General features: G+C 36.5%; 1 long non-coding RNA gene across 2 annotated transcripts in view; it reads right to left on the bottom strand.

The window, feature by feature from the left end:
* LOC130705497 (uncharacterized) overlaps positions 1-22802 on the bottom strand; it is a 204286-nt gene that overhangs the window by 148262 nt on the left and 33222 nt on the right. The window contains exons 2-3 of one of the 2 annotated variants that reach the window (XR_009005758.1): positions 19072-19154; positions 17264-18785 (exon numbers count right to left, since the gene is read on the bottom strand). This is a non-coding gene — a long non-coding RNA (uncharacterized LOC130705497). Of the gene's footprint in view, positions 1-17263; positions 18786-19071; positions 19155-22802 lie in introns of those variants that run through there. The other variant, XR_009005759.1, reaches the window with a different exon arrangement.

Below are 22802 nucleotides of genomic sequence, written 5' to 3' on the forward strand. Positions count from 1 at the left end.
ATGAACACTGAAATGACACAGATACTGGAATTATGTGACATGGACTTTATATCAGCTATTATTAAAATGCTCCAACAAGAAAGGGAGAATACACTAGAAATGAAGAGATTTAAAATAAAGAAAAGATATTCAAAATCTCCGCAAAAAAAAGAAGGTATAAAGAAGAGTTAAATGGAAATTTTAGCACTGCAAAAACCAATAACCAAAATTAAAAACTTACTGTGAAGGCTCAATAGCAGATTGGAGATGACAAAGAAAAGACTAAGCGTACTTGAAGGTAGATCCATTGATATTTTCCTAACTCAAAAACAAGTTGGGGAAAAAAAAGTAACAAAGCCTCAAGGATTTATGGTAATATATCAAAAGATCTAACATTTTTGTCATTGGAGTCTCAGAAGACGAGAAAGAGCCCAGTTACTCAAAAAGCTTTGAAGATGTAATGGCTGAAAACTTCCAAAATATGGTAAAAAATATAAACCTACAGATTCAAGTAGCCCAGTGTACCCCAAAAAGGCGAAACTCAAAGAAACCCATGCTTAGAACCATCATAATCAAACTGCTGAAAATTAAGACAAAGAAATTTTTTGAAAGTAACCAGAGTAAATAACAAATTATTTATAGGAAAACAACAATTCAAATTCATCAGAAAACATGGAAGCCAGAAGCAAATTGAACATTTTTAAAGAGCTGAAAGAAAAAAATTGTCAACCCAGCACACTGCACACAGTGAAAATACCCTTCAGGAATAAAAAAGTGAAATAAATACTTTCTTAGAAGAAGGGAGACTAAGAGAATACATAATCAGGAGATCTGCTCTGAAATAATAAGATAAGGAATTTTTTCACAGAAGGAAAATGATAGCAGAAGGAAATTCAGAACATCAAGAATATAGGAAGAGCAATAGAAATGGTACATATCTGTGCAAATATAATATTCTTCTCTGTAAATATGTTGCCCTTTCCTTTAAATATTGTTTTAGGCAGCATTCCAAAGACTCCAAATGTGATCCCTCCTCCCTGATATTCACAGCCTTGTGGAATTCCCTCCCCTTGAGTGTGAGCTAGACTTAGTAACTTGATTCTAACAAACAGAGTACAGCAAAATGATGAAATGCCATTTCCATGATTAGATTATCAAAGAGTATGACCCTCCCTCCACCTTTTTTCATTCAGCTGTACTATTCTGCATTCCCACCAATGATGTATGAGAGTTCTACTTTCTCCACATCCTTGTCAGCACTTGAAATTGCCAGAATTTAAAATTATAGTCATTGTAATACTAATGTGTATCTAATTTTGGTTTTAAAACCAAGATACAAAATGGTATGGCTAGAAGGCAATTTTCCAGTGTCTCTTAAAGTTAGATACACATTTATAATATGGCCCAGTAATGCTACTCCTGGTTAACTACGTTAGGGAAAGGAAATTTATGTTCACACAAAAACCTGTACACAAACGTTTATAGCAGCATTAGTCATAATTGCCAACAATTATAAACAATTGTTGTCATTGAACAGGTAAATGGATAAACACATTGTGGTATATTTATATAATGGAATATTACTCAGAAATAAAAGGCATGAATTATTGACATATGGAACAACCTGGATGAATTTCAAAGGCACTATTCTCAGGTAAAATACACCAGCCTCAAAAAGTTACACACTCCATTTATACAGCAGCCTCAAAAAAATAAAACTATAGGGACAGAGAACAGATCAGTAGTTTCCAAGGGCTAGGCAGGAAAAGTGTGCAAGTAGCAAGGAGGAGATTCTTGAGGTGATGAAATGGTTCTGTATCCTGACAGCAGTGGTAGTTACTGAATCTACACATGTGTTAAAATTCATATAACTGCATAGCAAAAGAAAGTCAATATTACTATATGTTAATTTAAAAAAATGTATAATCCTGGTCTCAAAATGCTCATAAGCATACCTATCAAAAATTACTTTGAACGTCAATAGACTAAATGCTCCAATCAAAAAATATACGTGGCTGATTGGATTAAAAAAACAAGAACCTGCAGTATGCTGCTTACAAGAGACTCACTTCAGGGCAAAAGACACACACAGACTAAAAGTGAGGGGATGGAAAATACATATTTCCTACAAATGGAAATGACAAGAAAGCAGGGGTAGAAATACTCATACCAGAAAAAAATAGACTTTAAAACAAAGGCCACAAAGAAAGACAAAGAAGGGCATTATATTATAAATTTCGGATCAATACAAGAAAAGGATATTATACTCATTAACATATACACACCAATACAGGAGCACCTAAATATATAAATACGAATAGACATAAAGGGAGAAACTGACAATCACACAACAGTAGGAGACTTTAACATCCCACTGACATCAATTGACAGATCTTCCAGATAGAAAATCAATAAGGCAAGAGAGGTTCTAAATGACACAATAGACCAGTTGCACTTAATTGATATCTACAGGACAGTACATTCAAACAAAGCAGAATACGCATTGTTTTCAACTGTGCATAGAACGTTCTCTAGGACAGACCACAAACTAGGTCACAAAATAAGCCTCAACAAATATAAGAGCCTGGAAATTCTATTAAGCATCTTTTCTGATGACAATGTTATGAAACTAGAAATCAACTACAGAAAGAAAATCAGGAAAAGAAGGAACACGTGGAGAATGACCAACATGCTACTAAAAAACCAATGGGTCAACGATGAAATCAAAGAAGAAATCAGAAAATACCTCAATACAAACAGAAATGAAAACACAACTTTACAAAATCTATGAGATGCAGCAAAAACAGTTCTAAGAGGGAAGTTCATAGCCATATAGGCCTTCCTCAAGAAACAAGAAAGATCTCAAATAAATAACTTAACCTACCACCTAAAAGAATTAGAAAAAGAAGAACAAACAAAGTGCAAAGTCAGGAGAAGGAAGGAAATAATAGAGATTAGAAAGGAAATAAATAAAAGAGATTAAAAAATAGAAAAAATTTAATAAATCAAAAAGGTGGTTTTTTGAAAAGATAAACAAAATTGACAAACCTCTAGCCAGGCTCACCAAGAAGAAAAAAGAGAGGACTCAAACAATATAAGAAAAATAACAACCAATACCACAGAAATACAAAAAAAATCATAAAAGAATACTATGAACAGTTATATGTGAACAAATTGGACAACCTTGAAGAAATGGACAAATTTCTAGAAACATAGAGCCTGACAAGACTGAAGTAAAAAGAAACAGACAATTTGAACAGACTGATCACTAGACATGAAATAGAATTTTCAATTAAAAAAAAAAAACCCAAAAAACTCCCTACAAACAAAAGTCCAGGACTGGATGGCTTCTCTGGGGAACTCTACCAAACATATAAAGAATTTATACCTCTCCTTCACAAATTATTCCAAAAAATGAGGATAAGGGAACACTCCCAAATTCATTCTAGGAGGTCACCATTACTCTAATACCAAACCTGACAAAGATACTACAAAAAAAGAAAATTACAGGCCAATATCTTTGATGAATATAGATCCAATAATCCCCAACAAAATATTAGCAAACTGAATCCAACAATACATAAAAAGGATCATACACAATGATCAGGTTGGATTCATTCCAGGGTTGCAAAGATGGTTCAACATACACAAATCAATCAATGTGACACACCACATTAACAAAAGGAAAGATAAAAACCACATGATCATCTCAATAGACACAGAAAAGAATCTGACAAAATTCAACATCCATTCATGATAAAAACGCTTATCAAAGTGGGTATAGAGGGAACACATCTCAACATAATAAAGTCCATTTACAATAAACCCACAGCCAACATAATACTCAACAGTGAAAAGCTGAAAGCCTTGCCACTAAATTCAGGAACAAGACAAGGATGCCTACTCTCACTGCGTTTACTTAACATAGTATTGAAAGTCCCAGCCCCATCAATCAGATAAGAAAAAGAAATAAAAGGTATTCATATCAGAAGGGAACAGGTAAAACTCACTATTTTTTTCTTCACATCTTTATTGGACTATAATTGCTTTACAATGGTGTGTTAGTTTCTGCTGTACAACAAAGTGAATCGGCTATATGTATACATATATCCCCATATCCCCTCCCTGTAAAACTCACTATTTTTAGATGACTTAATACTTTGTATAGAGAACTCTAAAGTCTCCACACAAAACTATTAGAACTGATCAATGATTTCAGCAAGGTAGCAGGATACAAGATTAATATACAGAAGTCTGCTATATTTCTATACACTAATAATGAAATATCAGAAAGAGAAAGTAAAAAAACAATCCCATTTAAAATCACATCAAAAAGAATAAAATACCTAGGAATAAACTTAACCAAGGAGGTAAAATACCTATACTCTGAAAACTATAAAACATGGATGAAGGAAACTGAAGATGATACAAAGAAGTGGAAAGATATCCCATGCTCTTGGATTGGAAGAACTAATATTGTTAAAATGGCCATACTACCCAAAGCAATCTTCAGATTTAATGCACCTATCAAAATACCCATGACATTTTTCACAGAACTAGAACAAATAATCCTAAAATGTACATGGAACCACAAATGACCCAGAATTGCCACGGCAATTCTGAGAAAAAAGAACAAAGTTGGAGGTAAAACCCTTTCAGACTTCAGACTATACTGCAAATCTACAGTAATCAAAACAGCATGGTATTGGTACAAAAACAGACACATAGATCAATGGAACAAAACCAGAAACAAATTCATACACCTATGGTCAATTAATCTATGACAAAGGAGGTAAGAATATACAATGGAGAAAAGACAGTCTCTTCAACAAGTGGTGTTGGGAAAGGTGGACAGATACATACAAAACAATGACATTAGAACATTCCTTCACACCATATACAAAAATTAACTCAAAACACTTTAAAGACCTAAATGTAAGACTTGACACCATAAAACTCCTAGAAGAGAACATAAGTGAAACATCCTTTGACATAAATCATAGCAATATTTTTAGATCAGTCTTCCAAGGCAAAAGAAATAAAAGCAATAATAAATAAACGGGGCCTATTCAAACTTAAAACCTTCTGCCCAGCAAAGGAAACCAGCAACAAAATGAAAAGACAACCTACGGAATGGGAGAAAATATTTGCAAACAATGCGAAAAAAAGGGGTTAATATTCAAAATTATAAACAGCTCATACAACTCACTATCAAAAAAACAAACAACTCAATCAAAACATGGGCAGAAGACCTAAATAGACATTTCTCCAAAGAGGACATACAGACGGCTAACAGGCACATGACAAGATACTCAACATCGCTAATTATTAGAGAAATGTAAATCAAAACTACAATGAGGTATCACCTCAAACCAGTCAAAATGGCTATCACCAAAAAGTCTACAAATAATAAATGCTGAAGAGGAGGTGGAAAAAGGGAACTCTCCTATACTGTTGGTGGGAAGGTAAATTGGTGCAGCCACTGTGGAAAAGAGTATGGAGGTTCCTCAGAAAACTAAAACTAGAACTACCATATGATCTAGCAATCCCACTCCTGGGCATATACTTGGAAAAAACAAAAACTCTAATTTGAAAAGATACATGCACCCTAATGTTCATAGCAGCACTATTTACAATAGCAAAGACATGGAAGCAACCCAAGTGCCCATCAACAGATGACTGGCTTAAGAAGATGTGAGATAGAGAGATATATATACATATAATGAAATATTGTCATTTGTAGCAACAGGGATGGATCTAGACAGTATAATGCTTAGTGAAATAAGTCAGACAAAGACAAATACTACATAATATCACTTGCATGTGGAATCTAAAAAATAATACAAATAAATCTATATACAAAATAGAAACAGACTCACAGATATAGAAAACAAATTTGGGTTACCAAAGGGTAGAGGGAAGGAGGGAGGGATAAATTAGAAATATGGGGTTAACAGATACAAGCTACTATACATAAAATAGGCAAGCAACAAGGATTTACTGTAAAGTACAGGGAATTATATCCAATACCTTTTAACAACCTATAATGGAATATAATCTGCAAAAAAACTGAATTACTATGCTCTATACCTGAAAGTAATACAATAGTATAAATCAACTATACTTCAATAAAAAAATAAAATACTTAAGAAAAAAACCAAACACTTATAGGCAGGTACATGTTGAAGAGTACCCTAAACACTGATAGAATGCTTTCTACCAAATTGGTGCTGAAAAACTAATCAAGTGGAATTACACATGCCTTTAACTGAAAATCACTTATCCTTACTTTGATATGACAGAGAAGTTTTATGCTGTCAGGGATCTTCCTCCCCTTACCCTCACTTCCTCTACGTTTTTAAAACTAGACATTGGTCTCTATTGCCCCCAAAGAAAAGTGAAATCTCATCAGAAACACAAAGAAAAACAAAATAATATTGACTTGGGAACATCAAGAACTCAAGCTCATCAATGAGGACATTTCTGGGATAATTTAGCTTAACTGGATTTATGCTTTACCCAACTAGAGTACCCACCCCCATCATAGCTACACTCCTGCCCCTTCCCTATCCTTCCCCAAATAAGAAGATTCCTCTGTATTGGCCTGGAATAGTCTCTATGTTCCACATTCCAGCTCCCCATCTCTAGGTGGAAGAATTAGACTACCTCTAACATACTTATGAAGATTTCCCTTTGGCTTTAATTTGGTTCTCTTTCTTTCTTTTATCTTCTTTTGTTTTTTTTCTTTTTGGTTGGGGTATAAGAAAAAAATTACCATAAAAATGGCAACATTTTGCTTTTCTTAAATAGGCAGAAAAAAGAAAAGAGAAAGCCTAACTGATTTTCACAGTTTCTAAAAACCTAACCAAACTCAGGTTTTATTTTTCCTCTACACTGTACCAATTTCACACCTCTGCTCACTCTTCAACCTCTGCAATTCGGTTCCTAAAAGAGATCTTAAGGTCACTAACTCATTCCATGTTACAAAATCTATGAATATGTTTCAGTCCTCATCTATGATCATATGTGTTAGTCTCTCCTTTTGAAATCTTTTCTTACAACAGCCACTTCTGTTTTACTCCTCGAGCTCTGGTCATTCCTGTATTTCCTTTTGCAGGCTCATCTTCATCCACCCACCCAACAGATGGGGGACTTCCAAAAGCCTGGGTAGTAGACAACTTTTCAGTCTCACCCTTTGTATTTTTCTGAGAAAAATCACATCCACAGCTTTAATCATCATATATACTATGATCACCCCCTCCCCCATATTTCTATCTCTCATCCAGGACTATTCTCTGAGATTTATTTCTTTATTTTCAACTTCCTATCCTACATTTCCATTTGGAAGTCTCAAACTCAGCATATTCAAGTCCAGCATATACAAAAAGCAAGGTTTTGATCTTTCCCCTAAAATATGATTCTACTTCTGTTTCCCTATTTTAGTGACCCTTACAGAACTAAGAGCTCTAGAACCTTTCTCACTTAAGCACTCACATCCAGTCCATCACAAAGTGCCATTGATTTAAATTCTAATTCAAAGCCATTGACTTTTCACCCTCTTGATTATTACCAATCTACTCTAAGAATCACCATCTTTCACCTGGATTACTGCAGTAGCCTCCTAACTGATCTCCCTACATTCATCTGGCTTTTCTCTAACCTGTTCTCCATACTGCAGCCAGTGTGACATTTTCAAAATGCAAATGTAATTATTTCCCACCTACCATTCCCAACCACCCTCATAGCATCTGAGTCCAAGATTGTCAATAGGCACAAACTGATCCAGGCAAGTGTGAATGCATGTATGTGTGGGTGGAAATAAAAAAGAAAGATCTACAGAAGCAAGTCTGAGAATATGTCTGATTGTATATGCTTAATTATGTTTCAAAGCCTCCCCAAAAATTTCTAGGCTTGTCCACCATTTGAATTCATTTATGCCTTTTCACAGGAAATGTCAAGTTTTCTGTATGGTAAAAATTTTCATCACTTTCTATTTTTATTTTTCTCTCATCATGGCACACAGAAGTCATATAACATGGCTGAATTTCAGGGAGCTTTGCTTTTTGAGGCAGCATGGTGAAGCAGTAAGAGCTTGGATTAGAAAGTCGAACAGATGTGGATTTAAATCACAGCTCTGCAACTTATTATAATTTGAGCTTAGTTCCTTATTTTGAAATGAGAATCTCTCATAGGTTTTTTTTGTTTGTTTTTTGGGGGGTGGGTAAGAATTTGATGAGTTCATCTATGCAAGTATTCTAACATATTATCTGATGTGCAATAGGTGGCCAGTGAATGTTTGTTCCTTCCTACCACGATGGGTGGTGCCAAAATATTCTCATCCAAAGAAAATCCCCAGATCATCTGCAAATTTCTTCACAGCCTAAGTTTGCTTCAGAGACACTTGGAAGTGAGTGTTGAGTTGAAATTTTATTTTTGTTGATTCATTTTAGCTACCATATTAAGCATTACCTACATGCTAAGCTTCATGTTATGCAATTTACATTCATTATTTAATATCCACAAATTCCCTGTGATGTATCATACTATCCAATTTTATGGCTAAAAAGTGCCAGAGCTCAAATTTGAACTCAGGTCAACTAACTCCAGAGCTTCTGATTTTATCTATAGGATTCTGACATCTCTCACAGAGAGAACAAATCCAGAAAACTCAGAGGAGAAATAATGCCTTTATCTAAGTTTCAGCAAGGACCTATAGAACACTTCATTTTGCTAAAATCCAGAGCCAGAAACTCAAACATATGAACTTCTTTACATGAAGCAATTTTACTTCATTACATTACATGGCAATTCTAAGATTAGAGACCTAAAATGTACTTAATTTTTCCATGCTTGATATTACACAAATAATCTTTCTGGAGTTATCACATTTAATACCTCTTTCTGGCTGTATTAAATACTGATACCGTAAAGGATTATTCATGGAGCATTAAAGATAGGAATTTGGCAAGGAGAGAGAATTTTAATTGTGATCTTTATAGAATCAAGAATAGATTAGGAGCCTGATTTTGACAGCACTGTGTATGAAAGTATGTAAGCCTCTATCTTTAAAAAAACTGATATGTTTTCAAACAAACTTTCTCTGAAAGGAAAGTTCAAACCCTAGAGAGTATTCCAAATGTATAGGGCTGTGCACCCGGAATAGTTATGCAACATGATATGTAATAAGTTCATATATAAGGAAATATGGTTTTTTCCCAAGGCTGACAAAGGGTTGAAATCTATCCCATAAGGGAGTTCTATGGCAGTACCCAAAGAAAAAACACATGTCTGTCTGACAGCCCACAAAGAAATCCATAGGAAAATATGAGAGATGTGTCTGGAATATTAGTTCACAAATCTGACTGCATTCGTAGTATTTGTGGAAGTTTGGATTCAAGAACCAATGTGAAAACCACAGAGTACCTATAGCTAAATAGAGTCATTGCTTTACTTTGTTGGTTCCTGCTAACCCTGAACTGCTGTTCTGTAAAATATAATAAATATGAAGGAATCTACTAATGTTTTGTGTAAGTATATACTACATAGAGGAATCTAAGGGCAAAGACTTTGCTGGCTCACAAGTCTCAGCTTGCCTTTGTCCATGTCATTTTATCATTTGAAATAGTGAAGATGTACTAAGGTATACTTAATAATCTTGTACAATGCTCTGAGTATATGATAGAATTTCAATGGTATACTGATCAACTGAACAATATCTCTAAGAGCACTAATGATTTTTGTTTTGTTTTGTTTTGTTTACTCATTTCGCTATCTCTTAGGAGTCACAAAGGGATTTTTTTTAACATCTTTATTGGAGTATAATTGCCTTACAATGGTGTGGTAGTTTCTGCTGTACCACAAAGTGAATTAGCTATACGTATACATAATGTCTCCATATCTCCTCCCTCTTTCTTCTCCCTCCCACACTCCCTACTCCACCCCTCTAGGTCGTCACAAAGCACAAAGCTGGTCTCCCTGTGCTATGCGGTGGCTTCCCACTAGCTACCTATTTTACATTTGGTAGTGTATATATGTCCATGACACTCTCTCACTTCGTCCCAGCTTACCCTTCCCCCTCCCCATGTCCTCAAGTCCATTCTCTACGGCTGCTTCTTTATTCCTGTCCTGCCCCTAGATTCTTCAGAACCATTATTTTGTTTGTTTTTTTTTAGATTCCATATATATGTGTTAGCATACGGTATTTGTTTTTCTCTTTCTGACTTACTTCACTCTGTATGACAGTCTCTAGGTCCATCCACCTCACTAAAAGTAACTCAATTTCATTTCTTTTTATGGCTGAGTAATATTGCATTGTATATATGTGTCACATCTTCTGCATCCATTCATCTGTCAATGGACACTTAGTTGCTTCCATGTCCTGGCTATGTAAATAGTGCTGCAATGACCGTTGTGGTACATGACTCTTTGAATTATGATTTTCTCAGGGTATATGCCCAGTGGTGGGATTGCTGGGTCGTATGGTAGTTCTGTTTTTAGTTTTTAAAGGAAACTCCATACTGTTCTCCATAGTGGCTGTATCAATTTACATTCCCACCAACAGTGCAAGAGGGGTCCCTTTTCTCCACACCCTCTCCAGCATTTATTGTTTCTAGATTTTTTGATGATAGCCATTCTGACCAGGGTGAGGGGATACCTCACTGCAGTTTTGATCTGCATTTCTCTAATAATTAGTGATGTTGAGCATCCTTTCATGTGTTTGTTGGCAATCTGTATATCTTCTTTGGAGAAATGTCTATTTAGGTCTTCTGCCATTTTTGGATTAGGTTGTTTGTTGTTTTGATATCGAGCTGCATGAACTGCTTGTATATTTTGCAGATTAATTCTTTGTCAGGTGCTTCATTTGCAAATATTTTTTCCCATTCTGAGGGTTGTCTTTTCATCTTGTTTATGATTTCTTTTCTGTGCAAAAGCTTTTAAGTTTCATTAGTTCCCATTTATTTATTTGTGTTTTTATATCCATTTCTCTAGGAGGTGGGCCAAAAAGGATCTTGCTGTGATTTATGTCATAGAGTGTTCTGCCTACATTTTCCTCTAAGAGTTTTATATTGTCTGACCTTACATTTAGGTCTTTAATCTACTTTGAGTTTATTTTTGTGTAGGGAGTTAGGGAGTGTTCTAATTTCATTCATTTACATGTAGCTGTCCAGTATTCCCAGCACTACTTATTGAAGTGGCTATCTTTTCTCCATTGTATATTCTTGCCTCCTTTATCAAAGGTAAGGTGACCATATGTGCATGGGTTTATCTCTGGGCTTTCTATCCTGTTCCATTGATCTATATTCTGTTTTTGTGCCAGGAACATACTGTCTTGATTACTGTAACTTTGTAGTATAGTCTGAAGTCAGTGAGCCTGGTTCCTCCAACTCTGTTTTTCTTTCTCAAGATTGCTTTGCTATTCAGAGTCTTTTGTGTTTCCATACAAATTGTGAAACTTTTTGTTCTACTTCTGTGAAAAATGTCATTGGTAGTTTGATAGGGATTGCACTGAATCTGTAGATTGCTTTCAGTAGTACAGTCATTTTCACAATGTTGATTATTCCAATCCATGAATATGGTATATCTCTCCATCTGTTTGTATCGTCTTTGATTTCTTTCATCAGTGTCTTACAGTTTTCTGCATACAGGGGTATTTTGCCTCCTTAGGTAGGTTTATTTCTAGGTATTTTATTCTTTTTGTTGAAATGGTAAATGGGAGTGTTTCCTTAATTTCTCTTTCAGATTTTTCATCATTAGTGTATAGGAATGCAAGAGATTTCTGTGCATTAATTTTGTATCCTCCTACTTTATCAAATTCATTGACTAGCTCTACTAGTTTTCTGGTGGCATCTTTAGGATTTTCTATATATAATAACAAGTCATCTGCAAAGAGTGACAGTTTTACTTCTTTTCCAATTTGGATTCCTTTTATTTCTACTTCTTCTCTTATTGCTGTGGCTAAAACTTCCAAAACTATGTTGAATAATAGTGATGAGAGTGGGCAACCTTATCTTACTGGAAATGGTTTCAGTTTTTCACCACTGAGAACGATGTTGGCCTTGGGTTTGTCATATATGGCCTTTATTATATTGAGGTAAGTTCCCTTTATGCCTACTTTCTGGAGGGTGTTTATCATAAATGTGTGTTGAATTTTGTCAAAAGCTTTTTCTGCATCTATTGAGATGATCATATGTTTTTTCTCCTTCGATTTGTTAATATGGTTTATCACATTGATTGATTTGCATATACTGAAGAATCCTTGCATTCCTGGGATGAATCCCACTTGATCACGGTGTATGATCCTTGTAATGTGCTGTTGGATTCTGTTTGCTAGTATTTCGTTGAGGATTTTTGCATCTATGTTCACCAGTGATATTGGCCTGTAGTTTTCTTTTTCTGTGACATCTTTTTCTGCTTTTGGTATCAGGGTGATGGTGGCCTCGTTCAGGAGTGTTCCTCCCTCTGCTATATTTTGGAAGAGTTTGAGAAGGATAGGTGTTAGCTCTTCTCTAAATGTTTGACAGAATTCGCCTGTGAAGCCATCTGGCCCTGGGCTTTTGATTGTTGGAAGATTTTTAATCACAGTTTCAATATCAATGCTTGAGATTCGTCTGTTCATATTTTCTATTTCTTCCTGGTTCAGTCTTGGAAGGTTGTACCTTTCTAAGAATGTCTCCATTTCTTCCAGGTTGTCCATTTTATTGGCATATAGTTGCTTGTAGTACTATCTCATGATCCTTTGAATTCCTGCAGTGTCAGTTGTTACATCTCCTTTTTCTTTTCTAATTCTGTTGATTTGAGTCTTCTCGCATTTTTTCCTGATGATTCTGGGTAATGGTTTATCCATTTTGTTTATCTTCTCAAAGAACCAGCTTTTAGTTTTGTTGATCTTTGCTATTCTTTCCTTCATTTCTTTTTCATTTATTTCTGAACTGATCTTTATGATTTCTTTCCTTCTGCTAACTTTGGGGTTTTTTTGTTGTTCTTTCTCTAATTGCTTTAGGTGTAAGGTTAGGATGTTTATTTGAGATGTTTCTTGTTTCTTGAGGTAGGATTGTATTGCTATAAACTTTCCTCTTAGAACTGCTTTTGTGGCACCCTATAGGTTTTGGGTCATCGTGTTTTCATTGTCATTTATTTCTAGGTATGTTTTGATTTCCTCTTTTATTTCTTCAGTGATCTCTTGGTTATTTAGTAGTGTATTGTTTAGCTTCCATGTGTTTGTATTTTTTACAGACTTTTTCCTGTAATTGATACCTAGTCTCACAGTGTTGTGGTCAGAAAAGATACTTGATATGATTTCAATTTTCTTAAATTTACCAAGGCTTGATTTGTGACCCAAGATATGATCTATCCTGGAGAATGTTCCATGAGCACTTGAAAAGAAAGTGTATTCTGTTGTTTTTGCATGGAATGTCCTATAAATATCAATTAAGTCCATCTTGTTAAAGTATCATTAAAAACTTGTGTTTCCTTATTTATTTTCATTTTGGATGATCTGTCCATTGGTGAAAGTGGGGTGTTAAGGTTCCCCACTCTTATTGTGTTACTGTCAATTTCCCCTTTTATGGCTGTTAGCATTTGCCTTATGTGTTGAGGTGCTCCTATGTTGGGTGCATAAATATTTAAAATTGTTAAATCTTCTTCCTGGATTGATCCCTTGATCATTATGTAGTGTCCTTCTTTGTCTTTTTTAATAGTCTTTATTTTAAAGTCTATTTTATCTGACATGAGAATTGCTACTTCACCTTTCTTTTGATTTCCATTTGCATGGAATATCTTTTTCCATCCCCTCACTTTCAGTCTGCATGTGTCCCTAGGTCTGAAGTGGGTCTCTTGTAGACAGTATATATAGGGGTCTTGTTTTTGTATCCATTCAGCCAGTCTATGTCTTTTGGTTGGAGCATTTAATCCATTTACATTTAAGTTAATTACCAATATGTATGTTCCTATTACCATTTTCTTAATTGTTTTGGGTTTGTTTTTGTAGGTCTTTTCCTTGTCTTGTGTTTCCTGCCTAGAGAAGTTCCTTTAGCGTTTGTTGTAAAGCTGGTTTAGTAGTGCTGAATTCTCTTAGCTTTTCCTTGTCTGTAAAGGTTTTAATTTCTCCATCAAATCTGAATGAGATCCTTGCTGGGTAATCTTGGTTGTAGGTGTTTCCCTTTCATCACTTTAAATATGTACTGTCACACCCTTCTGGCTTGCCGAGCTTCTGCTGAGAAATCAGCTGTTAACCTTATAGGGATTCCCTTGTATGTTATTTGTTGCTTTTCCCTTGCTGCTTTTAATATTTTTTCTTTGTATTTAATTTTTTATAGTTTGATTAGTATGTGTCTTGGCATGTTTCTCCCTGGATTTATCCTATATGGGACTCTCTGCACTTCCTGAAGTTGATTGACTACTTCCTTTCCCATATTAGGGAAGTTCAACTGTAATCTATTCAAATATTTTCTCAGTCCCTTTCTTTTTCTCTTCTTCTTCTGGGACCCCTATATTTCAAATGTTGGTGCATTTAATGTTGTCCCAGAGGTGTCTGAGACTGTCCTCAATTCTTTTCATTCTTATTTCTTTATTCTGCTCTGTGGTAGTTATTTCCACTATTTTATCTTCCAGGTCACTTATCCGTTCTTCTGCCTCAGTTATTCTGCTATTGACTCCTTCTAGAGAATTCTAAATTTAATTTACTGTTCATTATTGTTTGTTTGTGCTTTAGTTCTTCTAGGTCCTTGTTAAACGTTTCTTGTATTTTCTCCATTCTATTCCCAAGATTCTGGAGCATCTTTACTATCATTATTGTGAATGATACTTTAAATCATTTATTTTAAATCATTACTGTGAATTCTTTTTCAGGTAGACTGCCTATTTCCTCTTCATTTGTTTGGTCTGGTGGGTTTTTACCTTGCTCCTTCATCTACTGCATATTTCTCTGTCTTCTCTTTTTGCTTAACTTACTGCATTTGGGGTCTCCTTTTTGAAGGCTGCAGGTACATAGTTCCCATTGTTTTTGGTGTCTGCCCCCAGTGGCTAAGTTTGGTTTAGTGGGTTGTGTAGGCTTCCTGGTGGAGGGGACTGGTGCCTGTGTTCTGATGGATGAGGCTGTATCTTGTCTTTCTGGTGTGCAGGACTGTGTCTGGTGGTGTGTTTTGGGGTGTCTGTGAAGTTATTATGATTTTAGGCAGCCTCTCTGCTAATGAGTGTGATTGTGTTCCTGTCTTGCTAGTTGTTTGGTATGGGGTGTCCAGCACTGTAGCTTGCTGGTCGTTGAGTGGAGCTGGGTCTTAGTGTTGAGATGGAGATCTCTGGGAGAGCTTTCACCATTTGATATTACATGGGGCTGGGAAGTCTCTGGTGGACCAATGTTGTGAACTCAGCTCTTGCACCTAAGAGGCTCAGGCCTGACACCCAGCTGGAGTACCAAGACCCTGTCAGCCACATGGCTCAGAAGAAAAGGGAGGGAAAAGAAAGAAAGAAAGAAAGAAAATTAAATTAAATTTAAATAAAGTTATTAAAATAAAATTTAAAATTATTAAAAATTAAAAAGTAATTAAAAAAAGAAAGAAGAGAGAAACCAAAGCAATAAACAAATCCACCAATGATAACATGCACTAAAAACAAACAAACAAACAAAAAAAACCAGACAGACAGAACCCTAGGATAAATGGTTAAAGCAAAGCTCTACAGACAAAAATCACACAAAGAAGCATACACATACACACTCACAAAAAGAGAAAAAGGAAAAAATATATATACATATTAAAAAAATAAGAAAGAGGGCAACCAAATCAATGATAAGAAGCTCTAAATTCTAAACTAAGATAAACATAAAACCAGAAACAAATTAGATGCAGAAAGGAAACCCCAAGTCTACAGTTGCTCCCAAAGTCCACTGCCTCAATTTTGGGATGATTTGTTTTCTATTCAGGTATTCCAGAGATGCAGGGTACATCAAGTTGATTGTGGAGATTTAATCTGCTGCTCCTGAGGCTGCTGGGAGAAATTTCCCTTTCTCGTCTTTGTTCGCACAGCTCCTGGGGTTCAGCTTTGGATTTGGTCTTGCCTCTACATGTAGGTCGCCTGAGGATGTCTGTTCCACACCCAGACAGGACGGGGTTAAAGTAGCAGCTGATTAGGGGGCTCTGGCTCACTCACGCCGGGGGGACGGAGCCTGCAGCAGGCAGAGGCTGGTGTGACGTTGTAACAGCCTGAGGTGCGCCGTGTGTTCTCCCAGGGATGTTGTCCTTGGATCATGGGGCCCTGGCAGTGGCATGCTGCACAGGCTCCCTGGAGGGGAGGTGTGGATAGTGACCTGTGCTTGCACACAGGTTTCTTGGTGGCTGCAGCAGCAGCCTTAGCATTTCATGCCTGTCTCTGTTGTCCACGCTGATAGCCACGGCTTGCGCCCATCTCTGGAGCTTGTTTAGGTGGTGCTCTGAATCCCCTCTCCTCACGCACCCTGAAACAATAGTCTCTTGCCTCTTAGGCAGGTCCAGACTTTTTCCCGGACTCCCTCCAGGCTAGCTGTGGTGCACTAGCCCACTTCAGGCTGCGTTCGTGCAGCCAACCCCAGTCCTCTCCCTGGGATCTGAACTCCGAAGCCCGAGCCTCAGCTCCCAGCCCCACTCCACCCCAGCGGTTGAGCAGACAAGCCTCTCAGGCTGGTGAGTGCTGGTCGGAACAGATCGTCTGTGTAGGAATCTCTCCGCTTTGCCCTCTGCTCCCCTGTTGCTGCACTCTCCTCCGTGGCTCTGAAGCTTCCCCCCCGCACACCCCCCGTCTCCACCAGTGAAGGGGCTTCCTAGTGTGTGGAAACTTTTCCTCCTTCACAGCTCCCTCCCAGAGGTGCAGGTCCCATCTCTATTCTTTTGTCACTGTTTTTCTTTTTTCTTTTGCCCTACCCAGGTACATGGGGAGTTTCTTGCCTTTTGGGAAGTCTGAGGTCTTCTGCCAGTGTTCAGTAGGTGTTCTGTAGGAGTTGTTCCACATGTAGATGTATTTTTGATGTATTTGTGGGGAGGAAGGTGATCTCCACATCTTACTCCTCTGCCATCTTGAAGGTCCTCCCCATTAATGATTTTTTAAGAGGGTAGTGTTTAGCTAATAAATTTCTCTGTTTCTCTTTTTTATACTTTCAAAGGATTGACTAACTTTCATCTTCAGAATAACTTGTAGCCAAAGTATCAACAAATCCATTTTAAAATACAATTAAGAGCATAGAAAATACTGAGTGGTAGACTTTAAAGAGCCATCATTAAAAAAAATATTAGTCACAATGAATCTTTTTATTAAAATATCTTTTCAGATAATTTTAAAATAATTAGAAATGGTAAAGAAAGTTAGATAGGGCTGTTTAATTCAATTCCTACATAATAGAAGGGTCCACTCTCACAAAATAAGATAAACCTGCATTGATGTGGCAGGTACATCCTAAGGTGATCCCAATGAGTTACCTTGTATAATTCTTTCCCCTTCAGTGTAGGAGGAATTTGTGACTTGCTTCCAACCAACAGAAACAGCAAAGATGATAGAATGTCAGTCACTTCCTTGATTTGGTTATGTTATATAGCAATGGTAATGGGATATTGTTATTCTTGTGATTACATCATGTTATTGTATTAGTTTTCTAGGGCTGCCATAATGAAGTCCCACAAATTTGGTGGCTCAGAAAATAGCAGAAATGTATTTTCTCACAGTTTTGGAGGCTAAAAGTCTGCAATCAAGGTGCCTGTAGGTCCATGACCTCTCTGAAGGCTCTAGGGGAGGACTCTTTCCTTGCCTCTTCTAGCTTCGGTGGTTACCAGAAATCCTTAGTGTTCCTTGGCTTATAGCAGCCAAACCCCAATCTTTGGCTCTGCTGCCATATGGCTGTCTTCCCTCTGTTTGTCTGTATGCCTCTATTTTCTTGCAAGGACAACAGTTATTAGCTTAGGACCTACTCTACTCCAGTATGACCTCATGTTAACTTGACTAATTACATCTGCAAAGACCCATTTTTAAAAATGGTCACTTTGTAAGGTTTCAGGTAGACATGAATTTGAGGGGACACTATTCAACTTAGTATGGTCATATAAGACTTAGTCTTAGCAAACAGGAGGGAGAGACTCCTTCCCATTGGCTTGAAGAAGTAAGCTTCCAGGTTTTGAAAGGGCTTATGAGGGAGCCACAGAGCAAGAAACTGCCAGCAACCTCTAGGGGCTGAGAGCTGCCTCTGGTTGACAGCCAAAAAGAAAATGGAGACCTCCATTCTACAACCATAAGAAAAGGAATTCTGCCAACAACCAGAGCTTGGAAAAAGACCAAGCCCCAGAAATGAATTAGCCTTGACTGCAGCCTTGTGAGACCCTGAGCAGAAGACCCAGCTAAACCATGCTGAGACTCCTAACCCATGGAAACTGTGAGATAACAAATACGTATTATTCTAAGCCACAAAATCTGTTGTATTTCATTACACAGCAATAGAAAACTAATACAATTGGCATAGTGCTTTAAAGGTTTCATTCACTGTACCTCATTTATACTTCCCAAAGACAAATCCAAAGGCATTTCTTTCAGATATCACATGGATCATTGTGAATGACCTATAAAACATGAGGATGCTTAGAATATCAGTACTCAGAAGAACTTCAGAGATCAGACATTTCATTCCTCTCATTATGCAAATGAAAAAACAGAGCCAGGACATAGAAATTGTCTCTTGACCACCAAGGTACCAAGTAGAAAAACCAACACGAATTCACAGTTCTCTTGGGATCAAGTCCAACATTTTTTCAATACTGTAGATAATCACCAACTCACTGGGATCCCTTGAGATCCTTAATGTCAAACAACAGAAGAGTTAAAAATAAATCAGACTTTTAGAAGATGCAAATAAGTTATACAACTTAATAAATGTCAATATTCACAATTAGCACAATTAACTCCTAGAAAAGTGCCAGTCATATTGCAGCACTCAATAAATATTTGATAAATTAAAAAATTAATATCATGTTTTCATATTCTGAATGATAAAAGACACAAGCCCATCCCCACATATCTTGATCTAGAGGCAGCACACCTTTGTGGGCAAAAGCCATGTTGCAATGTTGATGTCAGACCCACCTGAGTTTGAATGTGAGCTCTAAGTAATATTCATTTGTAAACTTAGGAGATTTCCTCAAAGTCTCAGCTTCCAGTTTCCTCATCTGCAAAATGAAGGTAATAACAATGACCTCCCACTGTTGTGTTCAGGTTCAAACAAAATAATAAATGAGAATGCCTGGCATTTACAGAGTACTTGATAAACGTCACTCTCTTTTCATTCACTGACGAATTTTGTTTTAAATGAAGAACAGTTTTTCCACTTACCTTCAGATAATTCTCTGAACTATAATCTGTCAGAGGCATTTAATACAAATGTACTTTTAATTCTATATTAGGAGACATTTGATTTGAAAATAATTTTCTATTGTATGGATTTACTCTTTTTGGTTCTAACCACCTATCTTTTGTCTGCTCAACAAACTCAGTAGAAAATAAAGGTCTAAAAAGTCTAGGGAAGAAAAAAATTTTATTTGACTAGGCCTGAATTTATTGACACTTAGGAACCACATAAAAAAAGAAAAAAGGGAGCAGCCTGAAGATTCTTAATCATTGATTAGTAGTTTACATAATTTAGAGGTAGTAATCCAAAACCTGTTTCAAATTAGATGACAGCAAAAAAGTGATGTGGAAGTAGTTACTGTTAAACTGGAATTCTTCTGATTGCACTATTTATCAGGTAGTATTTCAGATAATTAAATAGAACTATGAGTAACATGAAAGATTATAGTTATGGTTCATTTTTGCACAGGTCTGTTGAGACTTAGAAATTATGTGCAGGCAGAGTTGGAAACATTCCAAAATGGACCATATTAAATTAGGCAACAGCTGGTGAAGAAGGTTTAGTTTAGGGACTGTCCTGACAGCTGGAAAAAGAGTGATATGTGGTCCATACTGAACGTCATATTAAAAATTAGCAGTAAATAATTACAAGTTAATTAGAAATGTACTGTCTTGATTTCAAAGCTTAAACAATCTTCCTTGGGTTATATTAAGACCATTTTAAAGTTCTTTAATCTCTGCTCAAGAGAATTTATTTTCTAGCAGGTGTGCCTTAAAACTAAAAATGTAGACATGACTTAAAATCATTTCCATGAGCTTCAAGCACTTCCACATGTTTAAAAAAATAGTCATTTCAATGTTGCTTGAAACTCAGGAAAGGTCATAGGGAGAGGAAGCTGTGAAAACCTTAATCCTGCAAATCCCATGACACATGGCATGATGCAATGGGGTCTGGAGCCAGAAGGCTTGGGTTCAAGCCTCTGCTCTGCTAATTACTAAGTAGGAGGTTTGGGGTAAATTCATGCCCTTTTCAGATCTTAGTTTTCTCATCCAACTTGGCAATAATAACATCTACTTTCCAAACTATTGTGAGAAGTAAGTGATCTATATATAGTACCTAGGACAATAGCCCCATGGCACCCCAAGGGACTGTAGCACATTTATAGAGGCAGCATGTGATATTTTAAATTTTCAAGGGAACCACAGCAATATTTGAAATCTGTCAGCCACTGTGTGAACTACTAGCTACAGGTAGTCCACTGTTTCAACATTAGATCTTACTACATTCCTTTCAGTGACATCATATCTTTGTGAAGCTGAGTTTTGTTGGTTGCTGGACAAAAAGCAAATAAGCATGAAATCAATGTAGAACAGGAAATGAAGGTAGTGATCTGATTTCAATGTCTGAGAGGTACGCAGTGCCCAAGAGGCCCACACATGTTGGTAAGTGACTTGGTTAAGACTAAAAATTTTTTTTCCTTCAACTATGTGTATTATTTTTTTCTCAAAAAACTACTAAGTTGTTAGTATATAAATACATTTTAAGTTGTTTGGACCTAACCACTCAAATCGACAGTACAGTTATTTACTTTGGTCTAGGAATTCTGAGGACGTCATAAATCAAAAAAAATTGGGGGACTTCTGCAGTAGGTACCTAGTTAATATTCATTTCCTCTCAAACTTGATGTACTTTCACATGATTGAACCCTTTCTCTCAAAATTTAGATAAATTTACTTCTGTTCTCATTAGTAATGATTACCAGTATTCTCTGCCTTTGTAGTTTGATGGGGCCCTATGATTACCTCTGGCCAGTGGGATTTGAAGAAGTTATGAACTCTCCATTCACTCTTCCCCTGTTGAGACATTCTACTAAGATGAGGAGAAAAGAGAGCCTCAAGGCCTAAGTAGGTTCAAATGTCAAGTTACTGTATGGAAGATAAGTTTTCCTGGAGAGTCACCTGGACCCACTGAGTCAAGCCAGTGATATTTGGTGGTTTGTGTGCTATGAAGCATAGGCTTGTACTATCTTGACTAATACTCAAACTTGTTCCTTTCTATTGCCCTGTCCACCATTCTCCTACATATGGTTTTCTAACTCTTTTTATGGCAAATTCTAAAAGATAATTAGGTAAAAACCAGTACTGTAGAAAATGTTGCCTGAATAATAGAAGACTGGATGGTGGAAAACTCAGAGAATAGTTACTAACAGTATCAACTAAACAGCCTGATCACAATGTGATGTCCCAGATCACGAATAAGAGTCAAGAAGACATTCAGTTAATGTCAAGCTGTGGTTTATAACATCTTAAGGGTTGAAAAGAAAAATGCAAACATTTTAACAAGAGAGTATCAATTAGGTACAAGGAAATATACAGTAAGATAAAGCCACTTTTATATAAAATATTGGAACCAAGGATGTTCAATAAGAAGTTATTTTCTGTATTCTTGGGAATTTGGCCTTATATCACAACTGGAGAAGCAATTCAAACAAGCACACATTTCTAGAGTGGGGAAATTTCTAATTGGGCTAGAGTGTATAGAAGTCATCTTTTCCAGTGGTTACATAATGACAGTAGGAGGATGTTGCTTTGAAAGGAAAATTTAAATAAGTTCCTCAATACTTCAGATATTAGAAAGAAGATAAGAATGACTAGGATGAAATCAGGAAAAGAAAGAAAATTATATCCATTGATTCATCAGTATTTATTGGATATATTAATGTGCATTCCATAGATGCAGGTAACTGGGACTTAGTATCTGATTCTAAAGGGCTACTAATCTAGCAAGGAGACAGACTTGGAAAGCATAGTCACAACATGGTGTGTCAATTACTCTAAAGGCAACACTCTGGAAAATCACAGATCTGCAAAAATGTTTTCCTGGAAGAATCAGCACAGTTTTCATCAAAGAGGACATATTTAAGCTGGATCTTGAAAGATGAATAGTGTCAAGACTTGCAAAGTGTTGAGATTTTATCCTATTAGCAAACTAACAAATTATCTTGCAACAGTTTCATAGAAGCTGGCAAAAAACATGAAATTCCTTAATCAAACAGAAAGATCTTTACTACTCACAGCTATCATAGTCAGACTGTTAGCACTTTCTAATACCAGTTCCTGGGTCCCACTTCCCACGGGTGACCCAACAAGGGCCAGGTAACACTTGCACATACAGTGGGCTGCATTACAGGGGAGAAACCCCGAGCTTAGGGAGCCCAACTTTTTTTTACAACAGGCAATAAACATGCCGGCCCTTTGCTCCAGAGGAAGACACTATCCAGTCTTCCAAGACTGCTTGCCATACAAACATCCTGGAAAAGATAATCCAGAACAAAGGCAGTGAGTGCCTCTGCTCACAAGAAATGCAAAAATGCAAGTGATCCATGGAGAATTGTCCCTCAACAAGCAGGAGTCACCAGGATAATACAGCATGATATCTTAGCAGGATGTATAATATATCTGAATAGCTG

Source organism: Balaenoptera acutorostrata, chromosome 17 (genome assembly GCF_949987535.1).
Source record: "Balaenoptera acutorostrata chromosome 17, mBalAcu1.1, whole genome shotgun sequence".
NCBI lineage: Eukaryota > Metazoa > Chordata > Mammalia > Artiodactyla > Balaenopteridae > Balaenoptera > Balaenoptera acutorostrata.